At 37.4% G+C, this 17,944-nt stretch overlaps 1 long non-coding RNA gene across 1 annotated transcript; it reads left to right on the top strand.

Annotated features, from left to right (window-relative positions):
* The first annotated feature begins 324 nt into the window (after positions 1-324).
* Positions 325-14,628, top strand: LOC121492455. Its single transcript, XR_005988239.1, has 5 exons — positions 325-435; positions 1,262-1,660; positions 5,076-5,130; positions 10,615-10,675; positions 12,359-14,628. It is a non-coding gene; the product is annotated as an uncharacterized LOC121492455 (long non-coding RNA).
* Positions 14,629-17,944: the final 3,316 nt, after the last annotated feature.

Here is a 17,944-nt window from a genome sequence, read left to right as displayed (position 1 = left end):
GGAAGAAGAGACTATAAGGCAAAGGCTGGAACAAAGACCTAATTATGGGTAGAGGTGCTGAAAGGCACAGTAGACCAGGAAGCACACTACCAAAAATCAAAGAAGTTCCCTGCAACTGCTGGGTTTGTTGTCATTTACATATGAGTGAAAGAGAACAACAAAAGGGCTACACAATCAGACACCAAACTACACTTGTTCAGATTCATGCTACCACTTGCTTGAGTTTTCTCTCACACAGTTCCTTCCCCCATGGCCCTACTCATCTTTTCCTGGAGGCAAATATAGGTTCAATTTCCCCAAGCTTCAGCCAGACAATCCAGCTGCCAGAAATGTGCTGGCTGATCATCTTTCTGGAGCTACTTCTCGGCTACTTACTTGGGTCTGTCAAGTGTGGAAAAGGAAGGAAAAACAGAGGACCCAAGTTGTGAAAGCCAGGTATACATTCTGTTAAAAACCAGCAACTAATAATAATGCTCAAATACCATCTTAGCATTAATTAGATTTCTATGCTGTAACATTTATTTATTATTAACTTTAGTTTCACTTTATCTTTACTTTGTTTTTATAATATTGGCCAAAAAGTATTTTTTCAATTAAGTTTTTTTTTCCAGTGTTTATGAAAATGTGGTCCATCAGGGTCTTTCTATAAATAACAAATAATTAATGTTTTGTCTAATTTACCTACATAAATAGAAGATACTATGTAAGCCAATAAATTACTTAGTTTATCTAGACCATAACAGTAGTTTTAAAAAAAATAGAATCTCTAGCCATTTTAAAGACAATAAAATGATAGTTTCATGTGAAATTTACACAAACATGTGGACATAATGGAAGAAGTTATTTTGAATATTGACAGACTTGAGAAGGGAAATGGAAATTTTTTAAAGTGAATTGCTATAAATTGTTAACCATAATTCAATATTTACTTGCAGACTTTCAGAAAAGTAATACACTGTTCATTTTATGCGATGAGTTGTTAATATTACATGAAATAACAAATTGGCATCATAACTAAACAGAGTCTCTGGGCAGTTATAAAAAAAAAAAGAACGATGGGAATCTAAGCATGGGAGTCAGGTTTTTACTGACAAATGGATTATTCTGCACAATGTGAAATTTGTTATTGCTTTCTGATCAGATACTCTTCAGTTTCAGTTTTAAATGTCTTCATTACACAAATCTTATTATAATTATGTGTGAGATTAAGTGTGCTAGAATGAAAGACTCTTATATCATTGTGTTATTTTTAAAACCTTAGGAATTTCACACTTACCCATATGAAGGACTGATATGCGGGCCTACAACCATTCCAGTTATGGCAAAGCCATGCCAACAACATTCTTGACATGCTTGAAGCTGATGGCGTGCCCGGACAAATGTTCCCTTGTTCCCTATTCCCTTCAGTTTCTGGTGTTAAGTATTAGTTGAGCCCCCTATCACCCTACAGAAAATAAAATAAAATAAGATAAAATAAAGTAAAATGCACAGAAGATACCATGGAAGTTTCTGCTGATGCAGTGCCGGAAGCAGAAAGGCGTATTAATGAGTAGTACTCTGGACTAGAGCTGAAGCCGTTTATTTAAAACTGCAATGAGATGATGATCTGTTAAAAACTCCAGTGGGATGAGCAGAGGGTAATTTGACCAAGGCCTCAGAGGTAAGGGCTTCAATCTTCGACTTTTATTATTATTTCCAAGTGCTGGTCTCTCTTGTTATGAATTGAATTATATCTCCCCAAAATTTCATATGTTGAAGTTCTAACCCTGTAATGTGATTGTATTTAGAGATAGGACCTCTAGGGAAATAATTGAAGTTAAGTTAGGTTATAAGGATGGGATCCTAATCCCATAGATCTGATGTCCTTAGAAGAAAAGGGACACCGGGAGTATGCTCACACAGGAAAGACCATGTGAGGACACAGCACAAAGGTGGCCATCTGGAAACCAGGAGGAGAGGTCACACCAGACACCAACCCTGATGACATCTTGGTCTTGGACTTCCAGCCTCCAGAACTTTCTGTTGTTTAAGTCCCCTTGCAGTATTCTGTTATGGCAGTCCAGACATACTAATACACACTCATAATCACAAAGGTTAATCTGACATATTAAAAGAACATATTTGTCATTCTTCCAGTGCTTACTCATTTATAAACCTACCTTGCCTGAAGCCAATAATAACAACAGCAGAATCTATTGAACTTTTTTCTTGATAGGCACTGTTCCACACATTTTCACTTCATAAAGTAATTCATATTATTACCTGTTTTACAGATAAGAAATCGAGTTAAAGATAGTATAAGTAACTGATCCAAAGTCAAACAACATACTAGAATGTTGTTACTAGTAATGTGAGCTAAGGAATAACATGTTTATAAATCCTGTTTGTTATCTGGGGGAAAAGCATAGGTGCGTCACTGTGCATTTGTGTGTTTAAAGGTTTTCTCTAACAAATGGAAAAATTTAAACTTTCCACTGTTAAATGAAGTTTTGTCATCATAAGTTTTATTGCATATTGAGAGCCTCAAAAAAAAGAAGATAAAAGGACATTTCTAGGAAAATCACATAGAGGGATACTGAATTGTCTCCATAAGCACACTTATCTAAACATGGAAGAAATTGCTTGTATTTGAAAACAATTTTGATTTTTATATACCTGCTTTAAAGCTGAATGCCAAAATTTCCTTTTGGATCCCACAACGGGCTTAGAAGCCAACATATCTCCAGGAGGTAGGAAAGCTACTATAAGCTTATTTTTAACTTGTCAGCAAGTAAAAATCTAACTAATGTTGATCTTTCTCTGACAGCACTTGCTTGGAAGGTTCCATAGCTTTGATTAATATTTAAACACTAGGGCTTTCAAAGCAAATTTACAAGCTGAAATTACTAAAGCTACAATAAATAGAGAAACATGTTACTGCTTTATTTTCTGCTTGAGCTAAAAAGAGCAGCCATTAGGAATAAGCAAGTACAGGAAGGAAGAACTTTGTTTTCAGTCTGTTTTCTCATTGACCACTTGAAATGCACCCTATGAGGAGTAACCATGAAGTGGTTTTGTTTAGTAGCTCTGGAACTAGACTGAACGTGAGTGCTGGCTCTACCACTTCCTGGCTGTGTGATGTTGGGCAAGTTATTTCTTCTACCTGTCCCTTAGTTTTCTCATCTGTGAAATAGGGTGGTAGCAATATCTATTCTATAGGATTTGTACACACTTAAATGAATTACAACAGATATACTCCAAAGAACAGTGTCTAGCATATAGTAAATATTTGCTAAGTGCTGGTGATTAGTATTTCCTATAAATATAGTATTGAAATAAAGTCAGGATTATATTAAATATCCAGCTATTAATTCAACAAATATTTATTCATTCAATAAATATTTATTAAGTCCATATCATGGCCAGGAACTGGCTATAAAAAGTGAAAAAATTCAAGCAATCTGTTGTCTAAGGTCTAGCATTATAGTGGGAAGAACAGACACATGCATTGCTGGTAGGTACTGTCTACTGAGCTATCTATTAGAGCATGGACCTGGGAACTCATAAGGAGTTCTGGGAAGGGTTTTCTAAAAGGAGTATTGCTGGAGCTGAGCTGCACAACTTTATGACTCAGAAGAGATATGGAGATAGCCATTCTTAACATAGGAAACAGAATGGCAAAGGCATAATGGCCTGAGAAGTTTGGGAAACTAAAGAGAAGTGTGAATAGCTTATCAAGCATACATAAAGGGGCCATGAGGAAATCAACCTGAGAATTAAAGACTTATCCCATAACTTCTCCCAGTATCTAATTTTCTACAGCACAATGATGGTCCCCTTCATGGAGGACCAATAACTCAGTTCTGACTACATGTAGAAAAGAAAAAAATGCATGATAATATTATTGCCTCATTGTCCATATTGGTTCAACATTCCAATAAATAACCAGACCAAAATCATCTTTGTCAAAGGGGTATGGTTAATTGGACGTGTTCCAAGGTACAGTAATATTGGAGTGCACTGATCTCACCTGCCGTTGAAAATATTTTAATATGCAGCTCAAAGATGGCTAGACAAGTGTTAGTCCAGAGAGCACTATAATATATTTAAAACTAAAGCTCAATATTAAGCAGTCCCATGAAGTATAATAAAATTTCACATCTGGTTACAGGGTACACATTGTCTAAATTATAGAGATGAGAAATTACAAACTAAGTGTGAAAGCAGCTTCAATTAATGATGGCTATTTATGACCCAGCCTGTTCTTTTGATGCATACAAAATTATTGAGCTTGTAGCCCACAAAAGCCTGAATAACTGCAGAAAGATTTGGGATGGGAGAAATATTTAATCTTGCCAGTTTTATCGTAGGTCAGCAAGGCCATATCTTTAGGTGGGCCTATATCAACAATACTAAAATGAATAATTTACCCCATTCTGACTTGAAGCTGAATGACTGTTTTATGCCTAAGGAAGAAAAACACTGCGATTTTTAACTCTTCACCCTGATTGCTTATAATGCTCATCGATCTGAAACAAACAGTGCATAAATCTGTTCTTTAGCAATAGACGCAACTAAGGTGTCCATTAAAAATGACCCAGCAGAAACTAAAACATGATTCCCAAACCCATAGTATCCAACACCATTCACTGATTCATACCCAGCTACTTCATTGAGAAGAATGAACTAAATAAAATACTCTTTAAAAAAATTGAATTGTAAGGGACATTTTATGAGATATTTGAGGCAACTGTTTTTTTTTTTTCCTGAGATGAAAAGATGAGTTTCTGATAGCCCTGAGAATTCAACCCATGTCCCTTCTATTTTTGTTTCTTCCCTTAATGAACAAAGATCATAGAGTCAAATTTCATTTATCAGTTCTGTTGACAATTTTGACGATAAACCATTTTCACCTAATGTTCCTTTAACATTACAGGAGCTCAGTTCAAGAAAGTAAGCTTATGTTCTTAAAGGGGAAATAAGTTACTCTCAAGTTACTCTTTAAGATCAAAGAGTAACAGCAAATGAAATGAGTTCTGTAGTCAATGACTGCTTATCTGGAGTCATTGAAGAAAATGATTTCTTCTCTTCTGCAGGAAAGGAAGCTGAGACATGGAGCAGCTTAGCAGCTAAGCCACCTGTCAGACTAAGGTATATCATTAGTAAGTGCCAAAGACCCCAGTCAAATCTCAGTCTGAAGGGCTCTGTGGTTGTCGCTAGAACAGTTTGCCAAATATTTATTGCTCTCCACCTCCTGGCACAGGGCAGGGTTGTACTTCATAGTTCCATTGTGGTTGGATGGGATCATGGGTCTAGGAGTAGCCAATCAGTTGTAAGCCCAGAGACACATGTCTGTTCCTGAATAAAGTATGCAAGTGCTGGTGCAAGACCCTGCAGAATTCTCTTTCCTTCGGCCCATGTAACTGGCAAGATTCCAGCTGGTGGCTTCCCTGTCAACCAGAGTCCCAGAAAGTCCCCAGCCAATCGACAGAGTGTCACTGGAACAAAACACACTTTTCTTGCATATAGCTTCTGGGATTTGAGGTCTCTTGGTTTCCATGACCTAACTTACCTATCCTGATGGATGGAGACTGCAAAGCCTATTCTCCATAAAGAAATCCATAAACTGGGGATATTGCAATAATTCCAAGTCACAAGGAACAGAGATAAAGTTTCACGATGGGACAAGGATGAGATTGGGGCTTTAGAGGAGGAGAAAATCAACATGGGAAGAGCACTTTGTAATCCCAAGTATAAATCAAGTGGAGATTAAATTCACTTGGCAGTTTTGAAAGACCACAAAGAAACTTCTCAAAGAATTCAAGGTATCTGCAGGCAGTTGGAACTCAGGAAATAGTGAGCTACACAGTGGCAGCTACACAGTGGCAGTAGTGAAATGAGAACTTACTCAAAGTACCTTTTCTCAATATAAAAGGGTCCATTAATAGATAACTATACACTTTTATGACCATATCATCATTATTGGAAATACTACACAATGCCAGTACTTCCACAATTCTTGTGATGAGATATTATTACAATCTCTTTCCTAATTCTTTGCACGTGTTTCTTAAACAGTATTTTTTATAATAAACCAAACACACGTGCTGCCTTAGGAGCCCTCACTGGGCTATAAACTCTCTGGAGGAACATTTCGATGGGAAAATGCTAGCTTAAAAAAAATCGTCTCATTCCAACAAGTATCTAACAATGGCTTTCAAAGGATGATTTGGGGAAACTTTGATAGCATTTGTGTTGGACTTTGCTTATCCATTCAGGGGCCTGGGTATCTTTGCATTACTATTGGGAAATGATGATGAGGAATATACCTGGGATAATGATCAGTGAAAAGGCAGCTTTGTATAAAGTATACAGGGCCTTCTGTAATGCCAGAGTGAACGTGATCAACTTTTAGATCTTATGCAAATGATTCTGAAGGATATGACTAGAGGGAGAAAAAAAAAATAAGAAATAGAGTTGGCTCCCCCAACTTGCCTTATCAATGGTGTGTATTAGCAGAGGGAAAGATTACATCTTGCTCTTCCATAATCAATTCTGTCTTGTTTTCACTACCATTTTCTTGATACTTATTCTGGCAATATCTGGAGACTTGCCCTTTACTGTGATTTCTTCCCTCAAAGTTCTAGGTTGAGCTAGGTTCCCTTACTTGGAGTTCCCATTAACTCTGTACACCATACTGTCAGTATATATGGCATATTGCATTGTAATTCCTAAGTGCATCTGTATCTGACTCTTCCACAAGACTGAATGATATCTGAGAAGAAGGACCTTTTAATATTCACCATGGTGTCCCTAGTACTAAGAACAGAGGCAGACACAAAGTACCTCAAAGCAAGTTTATTAAATAAAAAAAGTAAACTGAATAAATAAACTTGAAACTAAATGATGACTATTGAGAAGGTAAAATATTGGGCAGCCCCAGTGGCGCAGCGGTTTAGAGCCACCTACAGCCCAGGGCATGATCCTGGAGTCCCGGGATCGAGTCCCACGTCAGGTTCTCTGCATGGAGCCTGCTTCTCCCTCTGCCTGTGTCTCTGCCTCTCTCTCTCTCTCTCTCTCTCTCTCTCTCTGCATCTCTATGAATAAATAAATAAAATCTTTAAAAAAAGAGAAGGTAGCATATTTATTCCATTGTTTCACAGATAACCCTCGGTAAAAGTCCCATCTTCTTATATCATCAGATTGTTGCAAATGCCTAACTATGTAGTGTCACATTCTAATCTTTGTACTTGTCACTTATTCCCAGATTATCTCATTTAACCACAATATATTATTGTTTTTGTTTTTAGATGAAAAGCTAAAGCTCAGAGAGGGTAGGTACTATAAGAGAAATAATCCCTTTAGGAGACAAGGGGATGCTTTCTAATCAGATGACTTTATTATAATAATAGTAAAGCTGATGACTCTGAAGTGTATTATTTCTCTACTGCTTGCATTTCTAAATAATTCAAAATAGGATTCATATGAACTCACAGAGTTAAAAATATTCTCATGACAGAGATGTCTTAAATGGGATTTTGCATTAAGGTGTAGTATTATCTCTAAGAGCAGATTTGGAAAGTAGACTACAAAACCCAGCTCTGCATAACCTATGGGAAGATACCTATGTCTCAATTTTCTCATTTGTAATATGGTTGCACACGGTTGTTGGAGGCTTAAGTTATTGAATAGCTATAAAGTACTTAGGGCATGGGTTACCACAGAGCGAAAACTTCATAAGTATTATTTGTACCCTCATCAGAACCACTTGAGTCAACTGTTAGACCATTTCCAGCAATGTTACTAAAAACAGAAAAGAAAAATTTTATTTTTCTACATATAACTATAAGATTAGAGACTATGGCTTTATCATGGATAACCCCTCATGGTCTAGAAGCCATGCATGACTTGGCACTTGATTGCCTGGTCTCTGAACTCTACCCACTTTGAACCCACTCTTCAGCTATGTTGAAGTGTCTTCCTGTCCTACAAAGAGGAATGCCTCCAGGCATGCCCAGCTTTTGTACAGCTGTTCGCTCTGCATAGAACGCAGTCTCCTCTTCATTTGTTGTCTTTTTGCCAGGATTAAAACTCATCTACTCTGAATAGACTCCCATGCACTCTTTGCAGCCAAACTAAGAGGCCCTTCTAAGTACTCCTACAGACCCTACATTTATCTACCCCTGTGATCATGCTCATTGATCTGAGCTTGCCCTGTGTTTGTCTGATTTTGCCCAGGGCACAGACAACAACCTATCCAGGGACAAGAGCTGAGTCTTTTCACCTTTTTATTTGTCATATCTGGCTGGCATCACATTGGGAACATGAGAACCCTTAATAAGTAGGTGTTAAATGAATAAACAGGTGAGAAATATCTTTCAAGCAGAGAGGAATATTTCTGCTCGGTTGCTTAAAACAGTACTTCCCTAGCATTTGCAAATAAGGACGTGCAACTCCATTTAAAAGAAGAAGAAGAAGAAGAAGAAGAAGAAGAAGAAGAAGAAGAAGAAGAAGAAGAAGAAGAAGAAGAAGAAGAAGAAGAAGAAGAAGAAGAAGAAGAAGAAGAAGAAGAAGAAGAAGAAGAAGAAGAAGAAGAAGAAGAATGAGCAGTTTGTCCACTTGAACCCAATAGCACAGGTCAAAACCAGCCTGGAAAATGGAAGGGGCACCTATTCACCACACCCAAGCATTGAGGGGCATCCCCCTCCTCCCCAAAATAAGAAGTTCTGGCTCAGTACAGAATTGACAGCTACTCTTTCCACTTTTTCAGCCATCTTCACTCTGTCTTCCGCAGGCAACTCTCATGAATTAAATGTGATATTCTGCTTTAATAACTGTGAACGTGGCATGTTTGATATCATTGGTTGGAGCAATCAGAAATACAGGGTCTAGTGCCCTCTCTGCTGTGCAGAGATGAGCACTGACATTCACTTGTCAGGTAACAGGGTTTTGTTTTTTTTTTCCTTATAAAAATGATCTGTTAAGACCTGCCCTGGCTACACTGTGGGATATTGCCAGGATAATATAATATGCTATAGAAAACTCAATATGAGCTAAACAAAATTCTATATGAATATAGTAATGAATTACAAATATGTATTCCTAGTATGTGAAATAGTGTCACCCATTATAAGTAGGTTGACTTTACAATTTATTTTATAAACCAGGACATAAATGAGAGTGAAATAAGATATTATTAATAAATACAACAAGATGACAGGCAATCATCAATAGGCAACCATCAGGACTTTTTCAGGAACACTATCGCTCAAATTCTAATGAGTATTCTAGAAAGTGTTAGAAGTTGAAATGTTTCTTTTAGTGGCATCGATATTTTTGTTTGTGCACTGACTGCAGCCTTCTGTTTATATTTGGGGCATTTATCACCTTTTGAAGGGAACAGAGCAGAGCTCTGTGTTGACCTATTCTTCCCCCCACCCCACTGCAATTTAGAAATGGGCATGGCAACTCGACCCTGTCAGTCAGACATTTTCAACCCAGACCAGGAGCATGGGAAGCAGAGCCTCCTCCTCATCCTTGTAGATAGATATGGTGGCAGCTATAATAGCTACACTCTTTCAGAGGAGCAATGATAGTGGTTTTAACAGTGAACTCTGATTGATTCAGTGGCTCAAGGTGGGAAAGTCCATGCCCAAAGAAGGTAGGATGCTGTCTTCAAGTGGCCAGCTCCCTAGCCTGTCCTCCTCAGCACTATCAATGCTGTTTTTCTTCCTAAGCTTCCAAGACCAGGTCTGTGGCCATCCCCAAGGATCTGGGAACCACCTCTAATCTGGATCCTTCAGTGTATTTCTTTTCTACTGATATTAGCCAGAGACAGTTTCTGCTCAAGTCTAGATACACCCTAACAAACTAAAATTCACCACACAGATGAAGCAACCAAGGAACTGAAAGTCATAACTTGCTTACAACCACATCATTAGAAAGAGAATTAGAACTAGAGGCTGGATCTACTGCTCCCTAACTAGAGAGCTTTGTAACTCCACACAGTGAAGATGCCCAATAAACATTAGTTTAATTTAATATTTTGTGTGTTCTGTTATATATTTTTAAAGCATGTTTTCTACGGGGCCACAGTTTTAAATTGTCGACTGATGCAAGTGCTCTTGCATGGATGGTGCAATTATTCAATAAAAATTAGGGAAACTTTGTAACTGTGGTTAGAAAGCAGAGAAAAACAAAAACCTGGGAAACTCCTTATATAACCTTTGTTTTTCAGAAATGACTAAATATATTTCATCCTAGAAAATAACAGCTAAAATGAAGCAGTGTGCTGAAAAGAGAATTGTATGGATATTAAATGGGCAAACATCCAGTTATTTTATATATGGGGTCTCAGAAACACATTTTATGGTGATGTGGTTTGACTAATGAAAGTTAACAAGAGATGGCTACTTACTTCTTTGGAAAGAAACACCATTGGGATGGATATTCTTTCCTGTCTGTTCTTGAAAAATGTGCCTTTGCTGTGATGTTTTTAGACAATTTATTATGGGGGAATCTGTCTCTTAACTCAATCTGCCAAGCTTGCATGTCATTCCAATGGGATAATTTTAATGTCCATTTGTTATTGTCTATAACGTTACATCTTCATTTTTTTTCTCTTTTCCTTACTAGGTATCAAATAGGATGGTCATTTCACAAACTGTTGCCAAAATAATCCTAAAAGCCCAGAGCAGTGAGTATATGGAAATGCATTTATTGGTGCGGCTCCCATCGCTTCACCTGGCTTAGCTTCGCAGAGACCCTTAAACAATCTGAATCTCTCAGCTTTTAAAACCAAGAAGGCAACTCTAGGTCCAGAACATCTGCCCCAGCTGTGTTTCCCATTTTGGCCCTAGACTCCAGGAAGTACTTGAGTCCACAAAGCTGCCAGAACATATATTCACAGACTTGGAACTTGAATTACCATGGAACAGCTTCCATAGAAGTCTCCTTAGGCTTCTAAAATCCTCCAGTATCAGCAAAATGGAGAACAGACAGCCATTAAACAAATTAGTCTGAAATCTGTTTAGAGACCAAAAGTGGTTGTCACACATCTGGAAAAAGAGTGCAGGGTGGGCCGGGTAGGGAGGGGGAGCCTAAGAAAAGGAAAATATTAATTGAGCAGATCAAGAAAAAAGGAGAATAGAAAAATATCAAGCTAAACACGGACACACAGTCTTTAGCGGATATCGCTTTGTTTGCAGAAATGGAGAGCACAGGCTTGTGCCAGAGAAGACTCATTCCAAGACACAGCTGTTGCAAGTGTGCTTGCCTAGTTCCTACCCATTTCCTGCTTCCCTCTCACTCCCACCAAAACATTGAACTTGACACCAACATGTCTGCTTGTGTTACCGGTAGTGCAGCCAGGTTGAAATAGCCTTAGCTCTGGGCAAAGACATCTCTTCCTGGTCTATTTTATTCTGGGTCCTGGAACCTCAACTACCGCTCATCAGTTGGCTCCAACTTGACAATGTTTTCCTTTTGCTTAGCCAGACTTTAAAACTTGGGTTACACTGATGAGTAGAGTAGAGCAGTCAGCAACCATGTGGATTTTAGAGTGAGACTTAACTATGTTTGAATCCAAGTTCCATCCCTTATGTATTTATTTAATTTATCTATCTGGGCCTCTCTCTCCTTACCTGAGAAAAGGGAATGGTAGTGGTAAAGTGGTACATTCTCATAGGGTTATTGTGTAGATTACAAAAGGAAACCTACATTAGAGTGGTTAGAAGGGTACCTGGTACGATATTAGCACCATAAAAGTATTTGCTCTCATTATCTTCTGTATGTCCCACAAAGTTTTAGTCTGCATGATTACTTATTATGAATTCAAAATAACTCCATCAAAATACCTTCAATTGTTCCAAGTTCATTGTCAACTCACTATCCAAGCATTCAAGCTGCTGTCATACAGTCCTCAAAATGACACTTCCTGACTTAACCAAGAACACCTCCTTTTTTCTTTTAGCTTCCTGTTATGTTAAGGGTTAATTGATGACAAATAAGCTGTAGAGAATTTTGTAATATGATGCAAATGTTTTAAAGGTGGATTGGGGTGATAGTTTCACACTCCTTAAATTTATTAAAAATAAATGTATTCTCTTATAATGTGTGAGTTTTGTGGTATGTAAACTATACTTCAAGAAAAATGCAAAAAGAAAAGATAAACAATGATTATTTAAAACTTTTCTCATTTATGGGACCCCTGGGTGGCTCAGCATTTGAGCATCTGCCTTCGGCTCAAGGCAGAAGGGGTCCGAGATCGAGTCCCACATCAGGCTCCTTGCAGGAGAACCTGCTTCTCCCTCTGCCTATGTCTCTGTGTCTCTCATGTATAAATAAATCTTTAATTTTTTTTTCTCATTTTATCCTTTAGGCAAAAAGAAGCATGAAAGTATAAAGATCCAGCATAGAAATGGAATGGAAGCAAGTACTACATCGCTCTAATTCTTTGAGTTTTGTTCTCCCCCCTCCCTCCTTTGGATGGCTTAATTATTTACTTTAGAAATAGTAACACATTCCTTGGCTACCAAACATCTAGGGCTTAAGAAATCAGTCAGTACTTCTGAAATCCATACCAGGATATTTTCCAGATTGAAGAACAGGGTGAGTAGGAAGGGAACTTGGGGGTTGTTTTGAGAAATCTGGAACTTGCCACCATTTAGCTGAGTGGAAGTAGAAGTGCCAAGAAAAAGCTGTAGGTGTGTCAAAAGTAGTTGAAGGTCTTTTGCATTTTAATGACAAGATAGACTTGGATCTTATATAATCTGTTCTGCATTTCATTCAATGAAAAGAGCTTTAATAAAGGAAATTGTCATTACCAGAAGCAAAGTTGATTTTAGCAAAACCTTAACCTCTTTGAATAGCAGTTTACTTTAATCCAAATAGAGATGATCCACACACACACACACACACACACACAAATAGAAAAATAAAGAGGATGAGGAGGAAATACAAATTGCATCACTTAGCAAATGACTAATCAGAGTAATAACAAGCTTCCAGCTTTTATTGTGTGCCAAGAGTTTTTCTTCAAACACCAATCTCAGGGAAATATTTCAGCAAATCTTTGTATTTGATATTTCTATTGGCATTTTGGCAAATTCTTGATTCATTCAAAAGATGGCTCAGTCTCTCTGCTGAAACTTGCATAGCAGGGTGGGTAACTGCTTGTTGCCATGGATGAGAGGTATTGGCAGAAGTCTTAGATTTGAATTATGACAATAACCGCAACGTACCCGACTCTGCTTAGGCGGTAACTACAGACAACTTTGGTAGTTGTCATTTTGTTTTTAAAAATATCAAAAGAAAGAGGTTTAGGGTGTGTTTTCCGAAACCAATGATTTCATTCCTGTTTTTACACTCATCGTTGAGACTTTGTTTTATTGAATAATAAAACATTGCTCCATGTCTCCCCCTGTAAATTGCCATGCTAGTGGCATCTAATCAAGAAATATACTACGTGACATTCACCAGGGTTGGAAATTTGTATTTCAAAAGAAATGAAAGTTGATCCTAAGTACCTGGGGTCCCAGAGGTCTCAAGAGGAGGACAGGGTCAACCCAGTGGACTAGTCACGACAGGAGGGAGCACAGATAACTTTCCACTGAGTGTGCCAGGCTGTTCAGGTGGCTGCTTTCACTTTATTAAGAGCACTGATAAAAACAGATCTTGTCTTCTCTCGAAGCAGATTGGCCTCTTCAGACCTGCAGACATGAAGGTACCAAGATACTGGATTTACTCTGAGTTAATGTTTACCTGAATTATTGATTGCCAAGTGAGTTACAAAACAGCTGGCAACTCAGTTTGTGATGCTTTCTCTTTGAATTACAAAAGCTGAGCTATAAATCCAAACCTGAGAGGATTTCTTTCATCTTTTCTACTTGTGAAATGTACCTCTTCAACAGAACCGACCCTGGGTCATTTTGAATCAATTACTAATAAATCAGTGGCACTTTCTCTTTCTCTTATTGCAAGTGGAAGTCCCATCTTAGGAATTAATTTTGTCTCTGGTTTACCTTTGTCTAAGCTGTTTATCTGTGACTTTCCTTATTTATTTCACAGAATGATAGGGTATTAATTGGATTTTAAAATGCCTTGAGGTATTTGATGTTAAACCACACAGTGGGCTAAAATATGTCAAAAGCCCGGACAGATGTTAACAACCAAACTGAACACCATGGCAAAATGAAGTGTGTGGGACGTTGCAACTTTATTTCTTTGATTGCCTTATAGCTTCTCTCAGCATTAAATAGTTTAGAGATGATGTGTAGCAAAAGGCACATTCACTAAGACAATTCTCATTAGAACAAGACAGGAGATTAAAACCATAAATTAAAAAGTGATGCAAGTAGTTCAACCACTAGGGAAGATGGAAGTAATATTATCATCCACTTGACTTTTAAATTGGAGCCTCGTGGCAGCTGGGGAAACAAAGGTAATACAATAAATTATATACATTTTTATCTTATAGAAGCTAATATAGCACTCATTTAAAAGAAATATTTTCTATTGTCATATTCTGAAACAGAAGCTCAACTTGAGTGTGCATCTTAAGCACAATGTATAAAAAATGTACTGTACAGTCAAGTGATACGTGTGTATTGATAATGCCGACACCAGTACATTGAAGCACAAATAAGTGAATTGGAGCCTATGTTAATAAAGTCCGTGTGTATAATTTTCTATGTATTTAATTTTATGCAAGGATATAAGTAGAATACTTACAAGGCTAAGTAAATAAGATTATCTATAATAGATTTAATTTCTAATGTCAGAATGTTTTATAACATATAGTGCAAGTATATCTAATTTCAATTGCTACTTAAGAAAGTATCCATAAATCTTAAGCACCAGGTGAGCAGAGAGAGCTAAACATTTGTTTTGAAATTTGAGAACCAAGACCAATATTCTCTGTAGATTGGTACATCCACAATGGAAAACAATATGAAGTTTCCACAAAAGAGTAAAACTAGAACTACCCTACGGTCCAGCACTTCTTTTTTTTTTTTTATTTAAGATTTTATTTATTTATTCATGAGAGACAGACAGAGAGAGAGAGAGAGACAGAGACAGAGACACAGGCAGAGGGAGAAGCAGGCTCCATGCAGGGAGCCCAATGTGAAACTCATCCCAGGTCTCCAGGATCACACCCTGGGCCGAAGGTGGCACTAAACTGCTGGGCCACTGGGGCTGCCCCGATCCAGCATTCTTACCTCTGGATGTATGTCTGAAGGAAATGAAATCACCATCTTGAAGAGGTATTTGCACGCCTGTGTTCACTGCAGCATTCATTATTCACAATGGCCTAGACATAGAAAAAAACCTATATCCATTAACAGATGAATGGATAAAAAAATGTGGTATACGTATACACAATGGAATATTATTTGGCAGTAAAAAGAAGGGAATCCTGCCATTTGCAACGATATGAATAAACCTTGAGTGTATTATAACAAGTGAAATAAATTCAACAAAGACAGATATATTATCTTGCTAAATAAAATGTGGAATCTAAAAACACCAGGCTCATAGAAATGGAGAGCACATTGGTTGCTGCCAGGATCAGGCATTAGGGATGGAGGAAATAGATAAAGGTGGTCAAAGGGTAAAAGCTTCTAGTTTTAAGATGAATAAATTCTGGGGATGTAATGTACAATATAGTGACTATAGTTAACAACACTATATTTTATACTTGAAAATTGCTAAAAAGAGTAAAAAGCTCTCACCACACACACAAAAATTTTAACTATGAAGTGATGGATGTGCTAACTCACCTTATTGTAGTAATCATTTTGCAATATATAAATATATTTTACGTTTATAAATTTGTCATGTTATACACCTTAAACTTACGCAATGTTAATGTCAATTATATCTCAATAAAGGACCAATATTCTCATGTGCATAAAGACTTCCCTATAGGTACTTGGAAGGGAAACCTCAAAAGATTATAACAGGCAAAATATAGCCCTTTCTATACATTTGCATCACTTGTAGTAAAATGTTTAATGTCCATTTTGTCTTATAAACTATAATATCCCTGAAGACAGAGAGCTTATCTGTTTTTTTTCTATTTTTGAACTTCTAGTACCTAATAAAGGATATAGCCCCTGCTAGACATGAAACAGGCATTTGTTGAATTGAGTTGAACCATATTTAAAGCAATTTTTAATTTTTTTAACCATCTGCAATATCATAGAATGGAAAAAAACATCTTGGACAGACTTTTTAAAAGAAAAGCTCAATTGCTTCACATTTCTAAGTGGGATAACTTTCTGATATGCTCACTAATGCAACTAAAATACAAAATCTACCCTCAAATAACTGATTAGGTTCATCTTCTGAATAGAATTCTAAAATGTTTTATCGTTTTTTAAAATGCACTATCTCCAGATCATAATCATTTTAACTACAATTTAATTGGTATTGAACTGTTATCTCAAACAATAGCCAAATGTTCATGAAGCCATCGATGGTCCATAATAGCCCACCACCTTTTGAGCTTTGACTCCAAGTAATCTCCTCTTCCTACTTACTACACCTCAGGAAAATATCATTTATGAAAGCAAAGTACCATGTTACTGTGTCCAATGTTAAAAAGCATAAAAAGCATTTGTAGGCCCTAAACATATCTACAATCATAAATAACTTCAAAACTACCCTGGATTATCATGAGCTTTTATTAATGGGTAATGTAATTCCAGAAATTGCAAAGGAACGAAGCATCTCAGATAGTAGTATCTTCAGTATAGTACTTCATCTCATTTTATCAGAGCAACAAACTTATGATAAGGTCTTACTTAGTAGCTACATTGTGTAGACAAGAAATCAGAGGTTCCACGTTCAAGAGTTTGACCAACCACAGAGGACCAAGAAATCTTTTAGTACCATCCATGTGTCTGAGAGATAACACATTGCTGTCCCATTTCCTAGTCCTCTGCTTCTCCTAGGACCTCCTGTCATCCAGACCTTTATTATTTCTAAGAAACTTAAAGCAGTATCTAACCAGGGCAATGCAGGGGAGCTCTTGGATAAATGTGGCTGTGAGGTGTTTTGTTTTGTTTTGTTTTGTTTGTTTGTTTGTTTTGGACCTTCTTATGGTTCTGCAAAGATCTTTACTGGACAGTTCTTTCTAGGACAGAAGACACACACACTCCACAGACAGTGGATGGGCAAACTCCATGCTATCTACACCTTATTGGAATGAACTGTGGGCAAGACACTGACTGTTTCTGGTGAGCTCAGCAGGAGCTGAGAAGTGACAAGATGATCACTTCACCAGAGGTGCCTACTTGAGATGCTCCTTCGATGAGGGCCATGTACTTCAGCAGCATGTGGCAGCAGCAGTAATGCTTTAGGCCAATCTCATCCAGTTGCTATACGCATTCTTGAAACAGCAGTTTGATTGCAGCAGTTAAGGAGGTGACCACTAGAGTCAGACCATGGCTTCCATGTACAAGTGTGTAGTTTGTGCACTGCAAAAGAGCTCCAAACCCAGGTCAGGTCACCTACCTCCTTAACTTCCCAGCTATGTTCATTTAACCTTCTGATATTTTAACCTTCCTAAATCTCTTTTTCCCCACTGTTAATGTTAGTATAGAAATAATACTTCATTCCGAGTCTTGCTGGCTCAAGACTAGATTAGATAAGGCACATCAATGACATTTCACAGTACAGTCCACAGTAAGCACTCAATAAAATTAGTTCTTAGCATTATTAAAAATATTATTATTCTTTCTTCATCATTAACAAATGAATAATTATGTGAACTTTTGGTCATTTACTGAGGACAAGATGTTGGGAATGGAATAATTGGACCAAAGTTAATGAACCTTTTGAAGGCTCTTGACTTGCATTTGCTTTTGGGGAGTGGTCACACAATGTATCCTCTTACTGACAATGAATGAGGCAGCCTACCTCCGTAGATCTCAACCATCATTGCAATCTCAAGCAACTGCCC

This window comes from Vulpes lagopus, chromosome 6 (assembly GCF_018345385.1).
Source record: "Vulpes lagopus strain Blue_001 chromosome 6, ASM1834538v1, whole genome shotgun sequence".
NCBI classification, from domain to species: domain Eukaryota; kingdom Metazoa; phylum Chordata; class Mammalia; order Carnivora; family Canidae; genus Vulpes; species Vulpes lagopus.
The sequence above is the reverse complement of the archived record's forward strand: the minus strand, read 5'-3'. Positions and strand labels throughout refer to the sequence as shown.